Below are 19,198 nucleotides of genomic sequence, written 5' to 3'. Positions count from 1 at the left end.
GGCTGAAGGTGAGCTGAAATAGAAACTGCGATCAGTTCTCCTGGTTTAAAATAAATAAATGGCAGCTTGCAGAGTCCTGAGAGCTCATGGAGATGTGGATAGAGAAAAGGCAAAGGCAAGAACTGGTGCTACACCCAGCAGCAGGACTCATAGAAACCCACAGCATCCCTTCCTCTATTGTTTCTCAGTTCTTTTGCTCCTCACAATTACAAAAAAATTTTAGAACCTATTATTAAAAAAAAAAAAAAAAATCCTTGCTTCTGTTTTGATGTGAACTCTCATTTTTTAGTCTTTACAAGTGGTTTGCAAAATATACAAGTAATTTTGGTGAAAATAAACTAGAAATATATGTTTTCCATTTATTTTCAGTTTTATCACCTTTCCCTTTGTATGCCTGCTCCTTCTCTCTTCTGATTTACCTCTGGGAAAGGAATGGGAGCAAGGCAGGTAATGATATATATATTTTAAAGGCTTATTTTCAAACAGTTTTAATGAAAACATCAGTTTTAGCAAGAGGTTGAGCTTTCAAGTGATCTTTTAGAACACCTAAATATAAAATGTCTCAAACAACTGTTTGGACAAGTGTGTTAGTAACATAGTAGTCATAGTGGTAGCACCCGAGGCTATTGTTTTTGCTAAATATCTAAAATTCCCATCAGTTCAGTACAACACTATTTAAATGTTACACTTCTGTTCAGATCTTGAGATATTTAAAATACTAGGAGATATATATTGAGTGGCAGGAGTGAAAAGATAAAATTACCTTACTGCTATCTATCTTGAACTGAAAGCATTTCCTTAGAACTAGCCTGGTAATTATCTTCAGTAATTGCACGGCTGCTAGATACTTGCTGTATTATCTAAAATCCTGGGTCATTTTTCTGTAATTTTGATCGGCATGGTTTTCACTCTGACATGGTTTTTACATTCCAAGTATTACATGCTCAGTGCTGCAAAGCATAAAAGGTAGCACATTGTATTATCTGAGTGCTATCAAAATGTATAATGAAAAAGTCATGCATTAACAAATTGTATCTTACGAATAAATTTTTAAAGCCACACTCTGGGCTTCAGTGCCCCACAAATAATGCATTACAGATTCTCACTCAGCCTTAACTTGGTCTGTGCAGGTAAACAGGAAATACGTGAGATTAATATAAGATTTTTTTAATTTTGTGAGATGTAATCCATGTAACACACAGGTTTCTGGGTGTAGGTACAATTATTTTGTTTTGTGCTTTACAAAGTGTTTAGTTCTGAAATGTCATTTATCTACTGAATCAAATGTACAGTACAGGAAACTAGCAAATATAAAATAGCAAATGCATACCATTGAGGTTTCTTCCCCCTACAGATTTGGCCAGTGTGGGAAACCTGGGCTAGTTTTCAAGATATTTATATGAATGTTGATCTTGGTTATTACCGGGAACAACAATTAATTTCATTGTCTACTTTGAATATACGTCATGAATTTCTACACCAATGCTTCATAAAAGCAGAGTCTCAAGTGTGCATAGAAATCTACATCAGTTGTGTAATTCTATCCTAGAAAAAGTCTCTGCACTTGAAAATAGACTAGTGCCTCACCTCTACTATTCAGGCCTAAACAGCCTGTGCAATTAGAGCTCATCTAAGCTTGTATCATTTTTAAGCAAATGTTTGGTTGCACATATTATGAGATTCATGAATTTCAGTAACTAGCACAGTGCAAAGCAAATATGACCATCTTTGCAGAATTGAGGAGCAAATACAAAGTCCAACAGATGCGTAAAAACTAAAGCAGCACTAGTTCAGCTGAAAGTGCTAGAAACCACCTTAAATATAGAGCTATTTAGTCTTAGCCTGTTTCAGTTGAGGATAATTCCAGAGAACTGTCTTAAGTTTAGACTTTTCATACTTTTGTATTTGATAGTCCTTGTAACATGGACTAGGACATTCCAGCCAATTTCTCTAGGATATGTAAAAGGCAGCAGGCTGTATCTTCATTTGACTGCACCGGTTTATTTGAAAATTAATAACAGAAATGCCTGTGAGACAGAAGCATCTCTCAAGAGTTTGGGAGCTCTTCAGCAGACTACTGGTAAGCATGGATTGCCACCATACTCACTGAAAAGGTCTGCACAGCCTTTCAATGTTCTATGTGAATCCTGACTTTCTTGGAAGGTTACTTTATATATTAACAAAGTCTCTTGTCTCTTTTCCCCCACTTCTTCAATAAGCGAACAAACCATTGAAAAGCCGTGTCCTGGTTTTGGCTGGGATAGAGTTAATTTCCTTCCTAGTAGCTGGTATAGTGCTGCGTTTGTGATTTAAAATGACAAGAATGTTGATAATAAACTGATGTTTTGGTTGTTGCTAAGTAATGTTTATAACAAGACAAGGACTTTTCAGCCAGAAGGCTGAGTGCACAAGAAGCTGGGAGGGGGCACAGCTGGGACTGCTGACCCAGACTGGCCAAAGGACTATTCTATACCAAATGATGTCATGCTCAGTATATAAGCTTGGAAAGTTGGCTGGGAGGTTGGCAACCACTGCTCAGGGATGGGCTGGGCATTGGTCAGCAGATGGTGAACAATTGCATTGTGCATCACTTGTTTTGTATGTTGTTGTCATTATTGTTGTTATTATTGTTATTATTATTATTTCTTCTGTTGCTATCCTATTACACTTTGTCTCAACCCATGAGTTTTCTCACTTTTTACTTTTTCAATTCTCTCCCCCATCCTGGTGTAGGAGGAGTGAGGGAGTGGCTGTGTGGTGCTTAGTTGCCAGCTGGGGTGAAACCAGGACAAGCCTGTAGGTGATAAACGTATTCCTTGAAATCATCTCAAACAGAATGTAGCCACAAGGTAAAATTCTTCCAAGAGCAAAAATTGGTCATGCACAGTTACTTCCTGACATACAAAATAGCTAGCTCAGAGTTTGTATCATCATTAAGTAAATGGGAACTAACAAAAAGTCTTTTTTTTCTTTTTTTGTCCTCATTATTGCAGAATATGTTTTGACAATGTTTTCTGAATTAATTTAGACCCAATTCAGCCTTGTTTTTTTTTTTTTTTTTTCCTGTATAATGATTTACAGTAATGCAAAGAGGCTACATAGTGCTGCATTTTGGATTTCATGGCTTTTTATTCCCACTTCAGTAGGCATGTAGAGGACAAGTGAAGGGGATGGGAGGTAAGTCTCAATGGTGACCAAGAGGAGCCCCTCTGCAGTAACATGGAACGAACGCTGTATTTTAGCGAGGCTTACCCTCACTGCTAGATCTGTCATTGATGGACCAGATACACTTGACCCAAACTCTAAACGTATCTTTACTCCTCATTATTAATAAGAGTAGACTGCCTTCTGATTTACTATGGGCAACGTTCTGCTAACATTAGCCATATTAAATAATACCTTCCTCTCACATAAAGTCAGTGAAGCTCATTGCAGAGTGTTATCTGATATGACTGAGAATTTCTGAATTGTTTCCTTTTCAGGAAGCAATTTCTGAGTGCAGGCAGCTCGCTCTGTTGCTTACCAGAGTACACACAGTCTTTGGAAACAATGGCAGCTAATGATAGCCTGTAGTGCCACTGCTTTTTCTTTCAGTCCTGGCACTGTGATCCATTATATCGTTGTGTGAGAATAAGAGCAAACGACTGCATATTAAAAAAAAAAGAAAAATGTCAAAAAAGGCATCGCTCTTCACTCTTCTTACTCAGGTCATCAGCACAGATTTACTAAGTGGTTTAGTGAGCGTTAGTCCCAACATGCTGTTCTCAGCAGTCAGTTCAGCTTTTCTGTCTCCATCACTTCACAGCCCCATGGCCCTGCTGCTCTCTCTGTCTCCATACTGGCTACATCCCCCCCTCCCTGAACAGTCAATCACTTCTCTCCACAGTCAGTTCCTTTGAAGTTAATTACCCAACTCAATGAAAGAAGATTCTACTGAACATGAGAAAAAAAAAAAAGTTACAAAGTTCAAAAAATATAAGCTGTGTGATTCAGTGGTGAAAGGGAATGGAGATAAATGCTGCTCTGTAGACATTTAACAAGCAGAGCATTAATCAAACGATGTTAAATCAACATTCACCTCTAAGATTGAAAACAGAGCAATGAATAACAAATGCAACACCTTCTACATGTAAAAATTAATAAATAAGAATGAAATCCAGATTCCGACTTGAGACTCACCCTTTTGATCAGAGATTTGGTCCTACACTTCACTAAAGTCTCTGAAAAGGCCAGATGAGCTCTAAAAGGGACATAGAACACTTTAGAGATGAAACAGTTATCAATCCTGCCCTTCTGTGCATTCAGTATTTGAAAATAATATCTTCGCCACCCCAAATAAGAATAGGTAAACATGTAATTATTACAGCCACTTGATATTCATTTGGGATTGTGCTGTTATAACCTATTTGGCAGAACAAAAGGTGTTTATGGGAGAGAAATTACCTTTCCTCGGGCTGCTGCTCAGTCATTGGTGGTCACTGAGCCCATCAGGCACTCACAGGCTCAGATGGGAGGCAGGTCAAAGAAGCAAAGAGCTGGAGAATTCCTTCTTTGTATCCATGACAGAGAGTAAGCCATTTAACAAGCATGTGCGAAGTTACTCACTCCTTATGCAAGCGAGGAGCAGGGGAAAAAACACCGACTGAGTCACAATTTGTACCCTGGTCTGACTGTATTGACGGTTCCACCGCGCACGGGGGATCAAAGCAGGCGGGTGTCAGCCAGCGGCCAGCTTAACTGCACAGGCAGGGGAAATGCCGAAATGCATCACATCCACTTTTCCTTCTGACTATGAGAGGAACTGTAATCTTGAGAGTAACACTAGCTATGAGCCTCTGGTTCAAAGTCAAGTTATAAAACCCCGAAACATATTCCATTCCCAGCATGACACTAATGGAATGTCTCCATGGTGAGTGGTTGGTTGAGAGCTGGTTTATGAAAGAGCATAGATACAAGTGATACTTATGTGCTGCAAACTTCAAGAAAAATGACAAATGCACTGTAGTTCCTGTTATGCTGATTAGCTATGAGTGGAACGTGCAGGTTAGTTTGGATATTTTTTTTGTTTGTTAAAAATACTCGTGACATTACAGGGGGCCTGGGGGTGAGGGGCAGGGCAGGATGGGGTCCCATATTTCCTTCTATGTAGTTTTATTTAAAGCTGAAGATACCACGATATGAGAAGTCATCTGAGAAAGTAAGTTTCTTGGATTAGACACCATCGCTGGTGCGTTTGTACAGAACATGGCAGGGCTCCTAGTCTGGGACCGTGTCCTCCCAGCCACCACTGAACAAGTAAGTTCTTTCCAGGGGTGCAGCGACGCCAGGCATTTTGTTGCCTTATTCTTGTTCAAAGAACTATAATCTCTGTTTAAGCCAACTAGCACTGGTGAAGACAATGTCTGTAGTGGCTTACTAGCTTCTTTAATACTGAAGTCCTCTTGTGCCAAGCCTTTTGTCTGACTCTTGACTTGTTTTCAGTCTCCTGTCTCTGGATGCTAACACACGGTTAACAGCCCTTCCAGAGGCTGAATTACCGGCCATGGACCTCTTTACCATACCTAGTAAGACTCATCTGATATCATACAACACAACTGAATTAAAATCAAAGACATGAATTTACTAGCAAGAAAATATAGGTGAATATATTTTGCACTCTTGCAAAATATTCTGTACAGAATGCAGTGTTCCAATGTAATTTTTTCATAAGGACGTTGACAGTCTTTGTATCCAGACTGTGGAAGAAAAATACTGGTAAAGCTTACCAGATTTCAATGTGGTCTAAGGTATTTTATGTTATAAAATTAGGGTGCCTGTGTGCGAATTTTGGTAAGTAAATTGGCTATGGGATAAAGGCAATATTATTTTCTATTGTGAATTATTGTAATGATTTTATATGATCCAGAAAAAACATTTCTTTTTTCTCTCTCTGCTTCTCTTCCTCAGAAGGAGTAAAAGTTTCATGAGAATAATATATATATATATATATATATATATATATATAAATTGTATTCTGCTGCATTTTGCTTCACCTTTGGGTAAAGATGGTTTTTTTCCCCCAAGGAGGAACCTAGTCACTTCCTGGCCATGACTTCCATTATCTTCTTGCCTGGAGAGCTTAGATCTACTCAACTGTGAAATAGCTTGTCCCTATACTATGCAACCTTGATAATTCTCTGTTTGGCATTGCTCACAGATGCTCAGGGTGGAAGCATCACCTCTAGGAAAAGAAGGTAAGAAGCTGAATGTGCCACCAGAACATTGAAATGGGAGGGTGAAGGGGAAGAAAAAAAAAAAAAAAAAAAGCACGTTACTGTATCTTAGGAAAGTGCAAAATAAGAAAATTGAAAAATTATCTTTGAAAAGTGATAAAGTGTCTTTCAACAGAGTATGGGATATGTTTGAAGAGCAAATATCAGCTGTTTGGGGGTTTTTCCATTATGCAACAGAGCATTTCATGTCAGCAGAGAGTTTTTCCACTGTCCTAGTCTCAGTAAGAAATTTAATATTATATAAGTGTATAATAATATACACTTATTTACATGCTCACAGATTACAGAGATGTCAGAAGTGACGCCACAGTTAAAGGTGGTTGGTTGAAATGTACAGTTAAAGCAGTACTAAAATCCCTTTTCTTTGCACTTCAGTGACTGAATTTGGTATCCAGCTTTGACAATCTAACTCTTTAGAAGAAAGTTTAATTTTGGCTTTTTTTTTTGTTGGTAAATAGTTTACTGGCTTGCAGAAGAAATCTCCTCCTTCTCCTGCTTGTACTGTGTTTACAGGTTGGATTAAAACTTTCAAAATGTTTGGGTTTAATTTTCATTTAACACATTTGTAGGAGATACAGGGTCCTTTCCACAGCCAAAGCCACTGTAGGATATCACAAAGATGTCAATATTCTGTTCTTCAGAGTTTCCACTGTGTATCGTATTGTTTGGGGAAGAAGTATGTGTGAATGTGCCTGTGAGGATGACAGGCTGCTGACGTGGAAGAGTGAAGCAGCAGATGTTTTTCTACAGCCTGAGCAACACCTGGGTTTGACCTTGACAATAGATTAAAGAAGTAGACTTTTGAAGTCATGTGGCAGCTGAACAATGTTTGGAGCTGTAAGTATAAAAACCAGACTCACTTGATTCTCTGTGTGCTCAAGAAGGCAGTATTTTGTACATTTTTATAAATAAACAGAAATATAACAGTTACGTCATTTTTTCCTGCTTAACCAAAATACTCACAAAAACATTAAATATTGATTCTGCTACTTGGGTCAAAAGAGATATTACAGCCCATATCCTTCCAGGCATTCTCTAGCTAAAATAGTGTCTTCTCCCCCTGCTCTCCTGTTGATATATTACCCATAATCAAATAATAACTTGAATATAGTCCAATTCTGACATTTTAAATGTGAACAGATTTCGATTCTGTTTTTCAGAGCACTCCGCAGTGAACCACACAAAGATTAATCAGTAAGGCTCCTCCAATCTCCGGCTACTTTTATTTTACATTATTTCAAAGCCACTTTTTAGGCCAGAACATAGGATAAGCACCAAAGACATATGCTAGTCATTAGAGTGACTGGAAGATGAAAAGCGGGCATGGTTTTGTATGGCTTGATGAAATTTTGCATAATAAAATAGCAGAGATTTTAAGAGTTGGACGAAGCAAAGGCAGATTGATATTAGTGTGGAGCTTGCAGCTAAGGTAGATTATGCTTTTTTGGGGAGAAATGTGTCTGTGATTCCTTCCCTACCTCCCCCCGGGATGTCAGCTGGGCATTCCTGACTGCAAAAATGCCAGTGGACATATCCAGAGCTCTAAGTCCTTTCTGATTTCCATATTGTTCTTTTTTGAGAGCAAGAATATATTCTTTAAGTTTGTTTAAATGTCAGATGATGTTGTCTCAGGTGGTTCTGTAGAAAATAATTTTGTTATCTATGATATTTTTTCATTCCCTCAATAATTCAGTCATAGATTGTTTTGACTGTCTTTCTGCTAAAATACCGAGAGTATTAAAGCAGGTAAAATATAAATTTGACAGGCGAAAGCATTTTAAAAGAATACAGTTTGCCTCTGCTGCATCACATAAAACTAGCATATTTTTTTTAAATAACTGCTTCAGACTGATATGGAAATACCTGGTCCTGATAATTTTCGTCAATGAACTTTGTGACTGTGACAGACCCACTGACTCCTTAACCAAACTACTGGTAGTGCAGGGTCCAAAGGAGGTAAAGCCCTAATCTGTAACTGGGCCAAGAACTATTCTAGTTCAAATCTGTTTTCTGAAAATCCACAAAGGAGCAGAGTGACACAGTGAGCATCAATGCATATGAGCTTGGAACACCGATCAAGCAATTAACGCGTCTGTAGCGGGTGGCTTTTCCAAGACTCGTTTACTGAATGACAAGGAAAGTTGTGGGTACAAGGAGTCTCATGCATACCTTTCCATCATATGTAATTCAACTAGGAGCCAAGAGCTTTATTCCATGGATATGACAGCCTAAGTGAGCCTTCTTTGAGCTGTCCATGCTAGACGGCCTGGCTGCATGGCAATGATCACCCCCAGAGCTGTGAAACCTCTCAAGGTTGTTCTTCAAGAGAGAGAGACGCTTCAACAATGGCAGATCTTTGGTAAGTGACCAATATTGCTCATAACCTTGCATTATGGTACCTTTGATTTGTGTCTTGGTAACTTTGATTTTGTCTTGGTAACTTTGATTTTTGTTTGGGTACCTTTGACTCTGCCTTGGTGGTTTTGCATCATTGTTCAAATGATTATGCAGCACAGTAGTAGAGTGAACCTTACCATTGAACTTCATTAGGTCGCACATTTACAGCATCATAATAAAACCACTTTTGCTAATACCTTTTACAGTGGTTCTTTAAGTGATCTTAATCACCCATTCATGACAGGGACCATTGGAACCTTACTTTGTCAGTTCAGGGCTGTTGAGGCCTTAGTTCAACAAACTTCTTGCTGTAGGAAGCCCATCTCCTGAACCATTTGCCTTTCTTGAATGAGCTATTCTGCTGAGAGCATCTTGCTGAATCACGGCCCATGGGCCATGGGTTTTTTTCTAAACGGTATTTATGGTGTTCGTTTCCACTGCAATCACCAAGGTAACTAAGTGTTTTGTGGGTAAATCAGATTTGCTTTAGAAAAGAATAAACAAGAAATGCATATGCTAAATAGGAATAGTGATATCATACTTGATTAAGTGTTAGTTTGGTGAATACTGAAGTCAGAGTGAAAAGAAGCAATTGCTTCCTGGGAGAGGACTTCCACTTCACTTGACAAATAGAAATTTCTACATCAGTCCTCCTCATCATCAGGGAGAAGACCCATCACTTCAACATCTTCCTCTTATTTTAGAGCTGAAGGGACAAAATAAATGGTGTAGTGGGAATGGTGCAAGTATTGTGACATCTGCCCTCATTACAAATTAGGTAATGAAGTACTTCAACATGGAAAATGGACTTTGTGCCTTCTGCAAAGTCATAATCTTACTCTTAATGCTTTGGTAGTCTAATTAATGTAAATACACAAGTCTGAATAATTGGTTTGGGGTCATCTTAATTAGAACTCCCATCTTCTATTTGGCAGAGTGATGAATTAAGATAAACCCTCAACCATCCACTAAATCCCATCCCATATATTTTATGAAGAATTTTTCCACCTCTGCTGAAGTGAAGGCCAAGAATACTAATCCTACCTCACTCTTCCACTCTGCCAGTGGTAATGTGACAAAGAAAAAACTTCCTTGCACATATATACTAATTCACATGGAAACCCTGGCATTTGGCGCTCTGCATTTCCCATGTATGGATGAGCTATGGGAGAAATGGCTGTCACCACTACAGCTCCTTCCCTGGAAGTCCAGAGGAAAAGAAAGTGCAGAGCAGAGGGACCACTGCCCCAAGCTGGAAGCAACCAACAGAGACCAAACATCTCAGAGGAGCACTGGACATGTCCAAGCCTTGTCAGCTGCTAGCAGCCTGAGGAAGAGAACTTGAAGGCCTGCAGCCATGGTAGGATGTCTGCAAGTTCCCAGGATGTGGAAGGATGAGGAAAGACCTTAAAAATGGTTAGTGTGAGAGTTTTTAATGCACAACTTTCTTCTATCCAGAACGCAAATTCTCATGAATTTCGCAATCTCAGCACCATAAACTACGTTAAGTATATCTGCACTGAGTTTAACTGAGAACTGGAAAAAAAATTGGAAGGTGGCATTCCCAGCCAAGTGCCAATGCTGGGGGTAAAAATTTCTGCAGCTGTTTACAGCAGCTTGGTGCTGCTGTTCAGTTTCTGTTGATGTCTCCTCAGGTGGGGGTCCACTAGACCTCTTAGGAAAAACTAAAGCCAGGCTTCTTTTGAGTATGCCCAGCATTTGTCCAGTCTGGGAAGAGGCATACCTCTGCAAAAGACTGAGATTTCTTGATGGAAAACAAATCCTTAACTACTAAGCTGTGTCAATCAATTCCTTCTGTAGTACCAATCATGCAAAGAGCACTCAGGATAGTCTGATGTCAGATTGATTAAATTTAACTGAAGTGCTTGTGGAGTAAACAGACTAGTTAGCAGTTTTATTGCCAAATCAGATACTTCTTGATTAAACACCTGAACAAAAAGTCAACATTTCCTCCTTCAAATAGGAATTCTGTCCTGTCCAGGTCCAATGTTAGATGAAAAGTGTGCATGAGGGTGCTGAGTTATACCTTAACAAATCGTGTCTGTTGAAATCCCATTTACACAGGACGTGGACTTGGAGCTGTGATCCCACCAGAACTCCACTGCCTTAGAGAAAGCTAGGAAAGGAGATGAGTTGATATTACCGCTAGAAGTTAGAGTTTCTTTCAATGTTTTCCTCAAAGGAGAATGTATACATAGCTGACCCATGGACTGGTACACTCTGTTGGGAAGGCATAAGTGATATAAATATGCTCCTCCTGTTTCTCTTTCCCCCAAAAGAACCCATTTCTACCACAGCTGCACGTGGAAGTTCAGGTAAGTTAGAAAGTAGGTTTGAGAGGATTTTTGTATAACAGATTCGGACTTCCGTATAACAGCTCAGAAACTGCCATTATAAATAGTATTTGTTTCTAACAAAACTGACCGTGCCCTGCCATGAACAGAAACACCCCTTTCTAGTGTTTCCTTCAAACATAGATTTAGACACAAAAACCATAAGACACCACCAGATAAAACCATGGAAAATATGCTGCTTCAATCTGTGAAGCCAGGCATATTGTATTAATAACATTATATAGCACAGAAATGCTGTACAAACAAAATCCCCTATGTTAATAAAAATATATTTGCCTTCAAAATTATTTTGGTGATCCAGTAAAACCTCAAGTAGCCATGTACCTTCATTACTCTATCAAAGTCAGATAAGAATGTGCAGAACCTTTATTAGTTTTTCATTAAAAAACAAAAGAAAACACACATTATCTCATACTCTTCTAATCAAAAGGGTCAATGTAAGGGTTATGACCCAGCTGCCTTTTCCAGTGTTTCTATAATGAAGTGCTGCTAAATATTTAGATATTAATAAATAAAAATAACTACGGGGAGAAACAGAACATCCTTGAAGAAAATTCTGCCAATTGAAGGAAACGGTCAGTCTGCAAAACATGCATGCATGTAATGGTCAAAAGGCTGGACCTCCTAAATTCCACACTTTGGGGACTTACTTTCAACAAGTTTGCAACTGGTGGCCCAAGGCAGCTCCTGTAATAACTTTTACAACAGCTTTGAGTTAAAACTGGAGAGCGTTAACCACCATCAGTGATGAAAGATGCTGGAATAACCTGTCAGCACATTAGTTGCCCAAAACAAAGCCACCTGAGAGTGACCGTACACCGTTAATAACAGAGGCAATGGATATTGTTCTTGTGGAAGCAATGCGCTTGTGTATCTATATGTGTATGAGACAGAGGGAATTCACACCTCTACTTGCCTGTAGTGCAGACTTAAAAACAGCTGGCAAGAGAGAAAAAGCATGTGAGAGGACTTTTCAGGCTGGAAAGTCAGCACACAGAGGCAGAAGCTGTGAGCAAAGATGCTGCTGGTTCTTGTTTGATTTCTCCAGCATTAAGGGAAACAGGTCTGTGCTCTCTGAAAAAAAGTCATAGGTCTGCTTCAAAGAGACACTCGCCTTCATCACATATTTCTTCTATGCAGAACACTCTGCAAAATCCTGAATGTGTGGCTGAATATGCTCAGGTCAAAGGACGAATTGTTGTTTCGAAGTTACCTTGTCATCTAAGTGACATTGCTGAGACCAAAACCTCTGAAGGATCCCGGCACAAGAGGACCTCCCACAGATCCTGTGAAGAAATCAAAGGAGTTTTCCAACGAGGAGTATAATCATATTTCCCTTTCTCACACAAAGACCTCCCTTCTGACCTCCTGGCCGCTCAGAATAATTCCAGCATCATTATAACACATTCATTTGCCATCGGGTGAAAGAAGATGCCTTCACCAGAACATTTCCACTCAGAGGTATTAAATTCAAGTGGACTGGAGTTGTGACTGAAAGCTACGCGTTAGAAACCTCATCTACAACCTCCCCTCTCCTCTGGGCATAAATATCCGTTTTCCGACAGGGTCCTCAGAGCACTGAATCTTGCAGGGCTGCAGCAGAACGTCTCAGCAATGAGCTACAGCCAAGTGTGAGACACACACCGGGCTGATCTGGCGCGGGCTGTGGAATTGCTCTGCCACAACCCAGCTGTCTTGAGATGATATAACACATAATAAAACCAAGACAAGTACTGAAGAAAAGTTACTCTTAGCAAATATGTACAGGACTTCTTTTGGAACTTTGTCACTTCCTTATGAAATGGAAAATATGTCAAAACTAGAAGAGAAAAAAGTAGCAATTTCAAAAATTACCTTTTTTTTAAATTAAAGATAGTCATTCACAATCTCTGCTTTTGTAGATCTATACTTTTATGTAGGCTTTTGTTATCTTAGGGGACCTTGATAAACAAATGACAGATATGTGACAATGGAACATAAAATGGACATCTTCATATAGACTACTTTCCTTGATATCACATGTATCACAGATTTTATGGTGGATGAATCATCTCTCGCCCAGTCTTCGCTAAAAATGCTCCTGGATATTATTCCACTGCCTTGTGTGAGAGAAAAGCAGAGCAAGGCTGGAACTAGTCTGAGACTCATAGTCTGAGAGTTGCCTTTAGCAACAGGCAGGAGGCAACAGAACTGTTACATTTTCGGGTATGTCCCCGCTCAGTGATGACTTCTGAGCTATTCGCCAAGGCGTTCAGGAAAACAGAGCCAGAACGTCTCTCAGTCCATGCCAGCCAGGACAGGCGAGGAGGCTGGAATGGCTGCTGCCCTGTCCCCAGGGGCTCCAGCAATGAGGTCCACTTATTCAGGACCATACAGGAGCTGCCCAGTGCCTTGTAGGCTGAGCTCTAGACATATCATCTGCTTAAGAAGCTGCAGCGAATAAACCACAAAAGTCGGTTCATGCACAGTTCGAAGGAGGTCTCAAGTTCTGTGGTCACCCACCTTTTTTTTTTTTTTTTTTTCAATTTCTGCTGTGCACATAATGGTGGTTTGAAGTAGAAATTCGGCTTCTCCTTTTACAAGGACTTATTTTCTTTGTTTTAGTCAAAACTGAAGTAAACTGAAAGCTAATTATTTCCTGCTTCAAGCACAATAGGGCTTTTATTGGAATGTTCCCTATAATCCTATCGGAAGTGTTATAGGAGCTCTATAATAAATGAGCTTCCAATTAATTAAATGCAGCTGTCCGTATAGACGCATCATTTCAGAAACTGTTTTATTTTTTTCTTCCTCCTGCATCAACATCACTTGTTACAAAGCAGGAAGAAGGTACTCACTGGAGTTTAATACAAAACCTCATGACTGCAGAATGTTTTACTCATGGTGAAATTCAGCCTTAGTGAATTAATATTAAAAATTAAATAGAAATATTATTAGTTCCATTGTTAAAATGTAATTTATTTGGGTACAGTTTTTGCACTTGCATATCTTTTAATTTAAGCATTCTAAACCCGATAATGTAAAATTGGAACTTCCGCTATTTTTAATAGGATTTTTAAATAGCATCTTTCTAATTGCATTTAAATTACATTTTAGAGAATTAACATTCATTGTTGATCAAGACAATGTAAAATGCAACAACAGTTATTTATGTGTCAGAGAGGAAAAGAGGATAATTTTTTTCTTTTTTTTTTTTTTGCAAATTTAGTAGTGGGATGAAAGGGCTAGTTTCAAACCACCTAAGTAATTTTGAGCCAGTTTACTACAGGTGTTTTGGTGTCAGGAGAGTGGCTCTGAAAAAAAAAAAATAATCAAAGTGGACACTTTTCTCCTTTCCTTGGCTAAATACTCCATGCATTTGCAAGGCACAAGATTAGGCTGCAGGACACTCCAAAGAAAACTGGGCTAAGTGCATTAATTCCATGATGGTGCTTAGGAGTTGCTAAGGAATAAGCTTAAAGCATATGAGCTGCTCCATGAAGGTGCCCCTTGGGGTGCTCTGTTGTACACACACTGCGGGGAAGGTTGGAAAGAGAAGTGAACTCATTGGGTTTACTCTGGGACACTGGCTGCAGAGCAGCAAGTGTGCTACGTGGTCATATCTCAGTTACCCTGTATGCTAAAAAAGGCGCTTTATTATATTAATTTGTGAGCGCTAACAGGTAAAAAAGAGTGGACTCAGGCAGACATTTCTGGGTGATCTGTGTTTCAGGTCTCTTGGTTTCTAGGAAACTGGTGGCTTATGTATCTATATGCACTGTAGAATCTTGATGGCATCTATTAAGTTCCTGACAAATAGAGGCTGAAGCACCAAGAAATGGTGAAAGGAAAGAAAAAGATGTTTGTTTGCTACCTAAGAACATATTTGGCACAGAACAATCAAAGGTAAGAGGAAGGATAGATATAAGGGGGTGTGTATGTGTGTGTGGGGGGGTGTTATACCTGAGCTACAAGATGCAGGACACTGCCAATGCTGATTGCTGTGACACCCCCTGATTCAGTCCATATTGAGCCTTAACAATAACTGGTGGAAAGGTTTTTTTTAAGGTAGGTAAAAGTTCAAGTGCTCATTGAAAGAGATCATGCCAGAGACATGGAATAAAATTTATGTGTGAGAAAAATTTCCAGTGACTTACAAACTAGACAGAGCAAAAAAAAAGCTTTCCTACCACTCAAATTAAAAACATGTTTCCTCAACTGAGTGGAGTTACACTAGTGAAACAGCTGTCACTAACTGATTCCCGAAGTTCCACAGTCCGTTAGCAAAGTTGCCTTTTAGAATGACAGCAGTTCCATGTGCATCGAGGAAGCAACACTGACCATTCCTTTTGTCTTGGTGCTACAGGAGCCAGTGAAGTACCAACAGGACTGCAGCTTGTGCTCTTCGAGCCAGGAAAGCGAGGAGACTGGACAGAGAGGCTGACAATGCGGCAGGAGATGTAACCACTCTCTCAAGCTGCTCTGCTCTCCCTGATGGCCTGTGGAGCCGAAGGGCTGCAGGAGGTAAGTACTTCTCATCCTCACCTGAGGGATGTGTGATCCCAAACTCATCCAGTGTTCGGGGTAGAACAGCTAAACCCCATGGCCTGATGCACCAGCTTCTGCCTTTTATCCTCACGGTTATTTTGGTGTGCATGTGACTTTTAAGATGAAGTTCCACATGGAAAGTCACTGTTAAAGCATTTTCATCCTGGACCTGTGTTGGTGCCTCCTTTGACGTGGAAAGCTACAAAGGCTGAGTGGGTCTGCTTAAAAACGTCAGTCTGTCTGCTTGTATCTCCATTCACAACAAACCCACCTAGAACTCGAGTTTCATCAGCTGGTAGATTTTTATTCTTTCCAAAAAATGTCCGTTTCTCTACCCAAAACAGTGTGCACAGCCCATGCTTAGAAGCTTGTCCCTGGTAAGAAATCACTCTTATTGAAATCTCTCACTAGGGCACCGACTTGCCAGATCAAGTGTTCTTCATGAGCATTCTTTATTATTTTCTAAACTGCAGCCCCTGAAGATAATGTGGTCAAACTAAACTAGATATTTCTTAATGGCTCTTGCATCTGACTCACCATTGTGGCTGATTGCCTTCCTGGCATTTATGTGTGTAGTCACTGCTGCTTGTACAGCTGGGAAATCTTGTATTTGTTTAGAGCAGCAGAGTTGGAAGCAAAAAATCTCTTGGTCAAATTCACAGAGAACAGAACTTAGCAGCAAAAGTAAGAACTGGATTTAAAATTTAATCCAGGGGTTTAAGTATATATTCCGTCTACAGTTTGGTACAAGTGACAGTTGCTGGTTGCTTGAACTTATACTAATGTTGCAGTAACATGGGAAAAACTACTAGATTGCTTTCTGAGATGAAAACTGAGTCGTTTGTGGGCATGTTCCTGTCTTACTACATTTTCTTTCCACGATCGCGCCAGCTCAAAAAAAAAGGAAGGCATAAATATTACGCAGAATAGAGCTGAGAGAGGTAGAGCCAGAGCATTAGAGAGGCATTTGTATCTACATGAGTTTGAGGCATATTCATCCCATAAAAGGCTGATGCTCATGAGCCACAAGATGAGATTTAGCCTCAGTAGTTCTTCAGGTCCCCATTATCCAGATGTTTCTTCAATTCAAAACCCATCGTTAGCAGGAATGACTACACTGTTGCCACAGAAGTCATTAGCCATACAGGGATATTAGTCATAAAATCCAGAGGCCTTTACTAAAAGCTGTTACGGGGACAACTAAGTTTTGGGGAGCTCATTGGATTTTTTTTTTTTTTTTTAAATAAGAGGGCAACTGAAATTGCTGGTGCGATGCAGTCATACCAGCCAGGCCATAATGTAGAATGACATTTGGGTCAGAGCAGAGCTGGTACTGCAGTAATTGTTCATCCATATAGATTTTCATTGAATAAGTTCCATTTGAGTGTCTATATATATTTGCCACAATTATTTCGATTTTAAATGTTCTGTCCAGAAGGTTGCATATGCTGATGATATTTAATATGGCATTTTAAAGACAAAAGGCACACATGGTAGAGAGCAGTGATGGGTTAAGAGAATGACACCAGAGTGACACCAGTTAGTTAAAGGTTATGAAATAAGAGCTACGTTGTAATGGACATGTGCAGAATAACAAGGATACTTGTTACCTTCTGAATTACTGAGTTCAGAGATGATATGGCTAGATTATAAGGTCTGATCTAAGGCATGAACTAGAGGGCTTTGCTGAATTGGTTTTTGTCTGAATTGCAGCGTGTCTTCCAAGAAAAAACAAAACCAAACCCAACCAAACAAACAAAAAACCTTTATTCTTACGTTGTCTTGAAGCCCTTAAGAAATTCAGGAAAGGCTGCCAATAATTCGAAAAGTGAAATATATTCTCTCCCTCTGTCTCTCTCTCTCTCTCTTCCTTTTGCCCCCTCACCTTAGATTTATGGAAGAGACACCATGTCAGAGAGCCTGCAATTCTCTCACAGGTATCAAAGTGGAGCTACCCTAGCTGAGAATTTGTGGTAAGCAAGATTCAGCTGGGAAGGAAAGATCCCCTGTAACATCATCAAATGATAAAAGCTGTGGGCTCTGGATTTTACTAGCCTTTGAATCTCCCACTTTTAATCCTTTCGAGGGAAATGCTTTCTATATTTGTGAACCCCCTTTGAACTGTAAAGACTGTAGAAGACTTCCATGCTGCACGAGTTTCGTGTGAATTAAATTGACTGCCACGAATGTGTGGGGGGAGCATGCTCGGGACTAAGGATAAAACCGACAGAAAGGGACCAGCTAGATAATAACTGCGTATGGCTCCAAACCTCCAGAGAGGGCAGTAGTTAGAAGTATCTTAGAATGGTCTACAATTTTTTAAAATCATTAAGTCCCCTGTGCAGCCTTGCAACTAAAAATTAGGTTATTATCCCTTTCAAACAATCTATCAGGGTAGAAGGAAGAGATACTATTATCCGGTAGACTGAATGGATACAGTGGGAAAAAACAGACATACGTCTCAAAGCTGCTCTTCAGATCTTAATGAATGTGAATAGAGATTTGCGTGACTTGGCAGAGTTGAGTTCTGAAGGTCAGTATACAAACTACTAGGTGATCTTTCTGTTTTAATTCATTTGGATATTTTGTAGATCTGATATAGTACTGAGGTTAAAAGAAGCAGAAATATCAAAAAAAAAAAAAAGCATACAATTTAAAGCCGCGCAGCAAAAACTGGCTCTTTCCTATGTCCACCCAGTTGTGTCAGCTCTAGTGCTGCCTTCCTTGCTCCTAAACCAGATCAATGACACTGTGAAGACCAAGGTCTCACTTGTACTGCGATAAAGCTACATTAATCAAAGTTGTTTCACTCCTGGAAACTAACCCTGGGAATTACTGGAACTAACTATAACATTGCGTTTAATTTTTGGTGTGAAATTCATTGCATTATACGTATTTGAAAAACTAGTGTGTTGATTACATATATTAAAGTGTAGATTACTGAGAAAGCAGATGTAAGTGCTGCTTCATTACTTTCTTAAACCTTGGTAATGCGAAGTCAACAGTGAGTGCAAATAAGTGCCAAGTAGAAGCATGGGTGTCCTTCTTATTGACAGAGTGAAACTCCAAAACTCTGCCATCAAAGCGGTCCCTGCTCGGTGGCTATCATATGTCAGCAATTCAGCCCTTTGAACATAAAATACAGAGTAAGTGGGATTGAAAACAACTGGGCACTAAAGTTCATGACAGGCAAAGGCTAGGGTGTCCGTGACCCAGACGGTCATTTACGTGCATGACAATGGGGCCCATACTATTTCTCTGCAGATCTTTGCAGTTCTATATGTTTCATCGATTAGAATAAAAGGACAAAAAACCTAAGGTTTGTGATCATGAGTTTTAAAATGTTTCAGACCTGAAACAATTCAATTTGAAAGGGAACACTGCTGCAACACTTTCGTTTTTGTGATACTTCACCCAGTGTTAGTTGGACATCATTAAATAATTTTATATTCTAGAAATATTTTTCAGAGATCCAGCTTGAAACTGCAAGATAATGTTCAGATATTTTTTCCCCTAGCATGTGGTAATTATGATGAATCAGAGTTTATTCTGTGTTCTGTTGATCACCATAGTAACCTGTACTCTCTGTATTTAATAGGAAACAAAAAGTTATTTACTTGACAGCGA

The sequence above is a fragment of the Caloenas nicobarica genome, chromosome 12 (genome assembly GCF_036013445.1).
Source record: "Caloenas nicobarica isolate bCalNic1 chromosome 12, bCalNic1.hap1, whole genome shotgun sequence".
NCBI lineage: Eukaryota > Metazoa > Chordata > Aves > Columbiformes > Columbidae > Caloenas > Caloenas nicobarica.
This window is presented reverse-complemented; position numbering follows the sequence as displayed.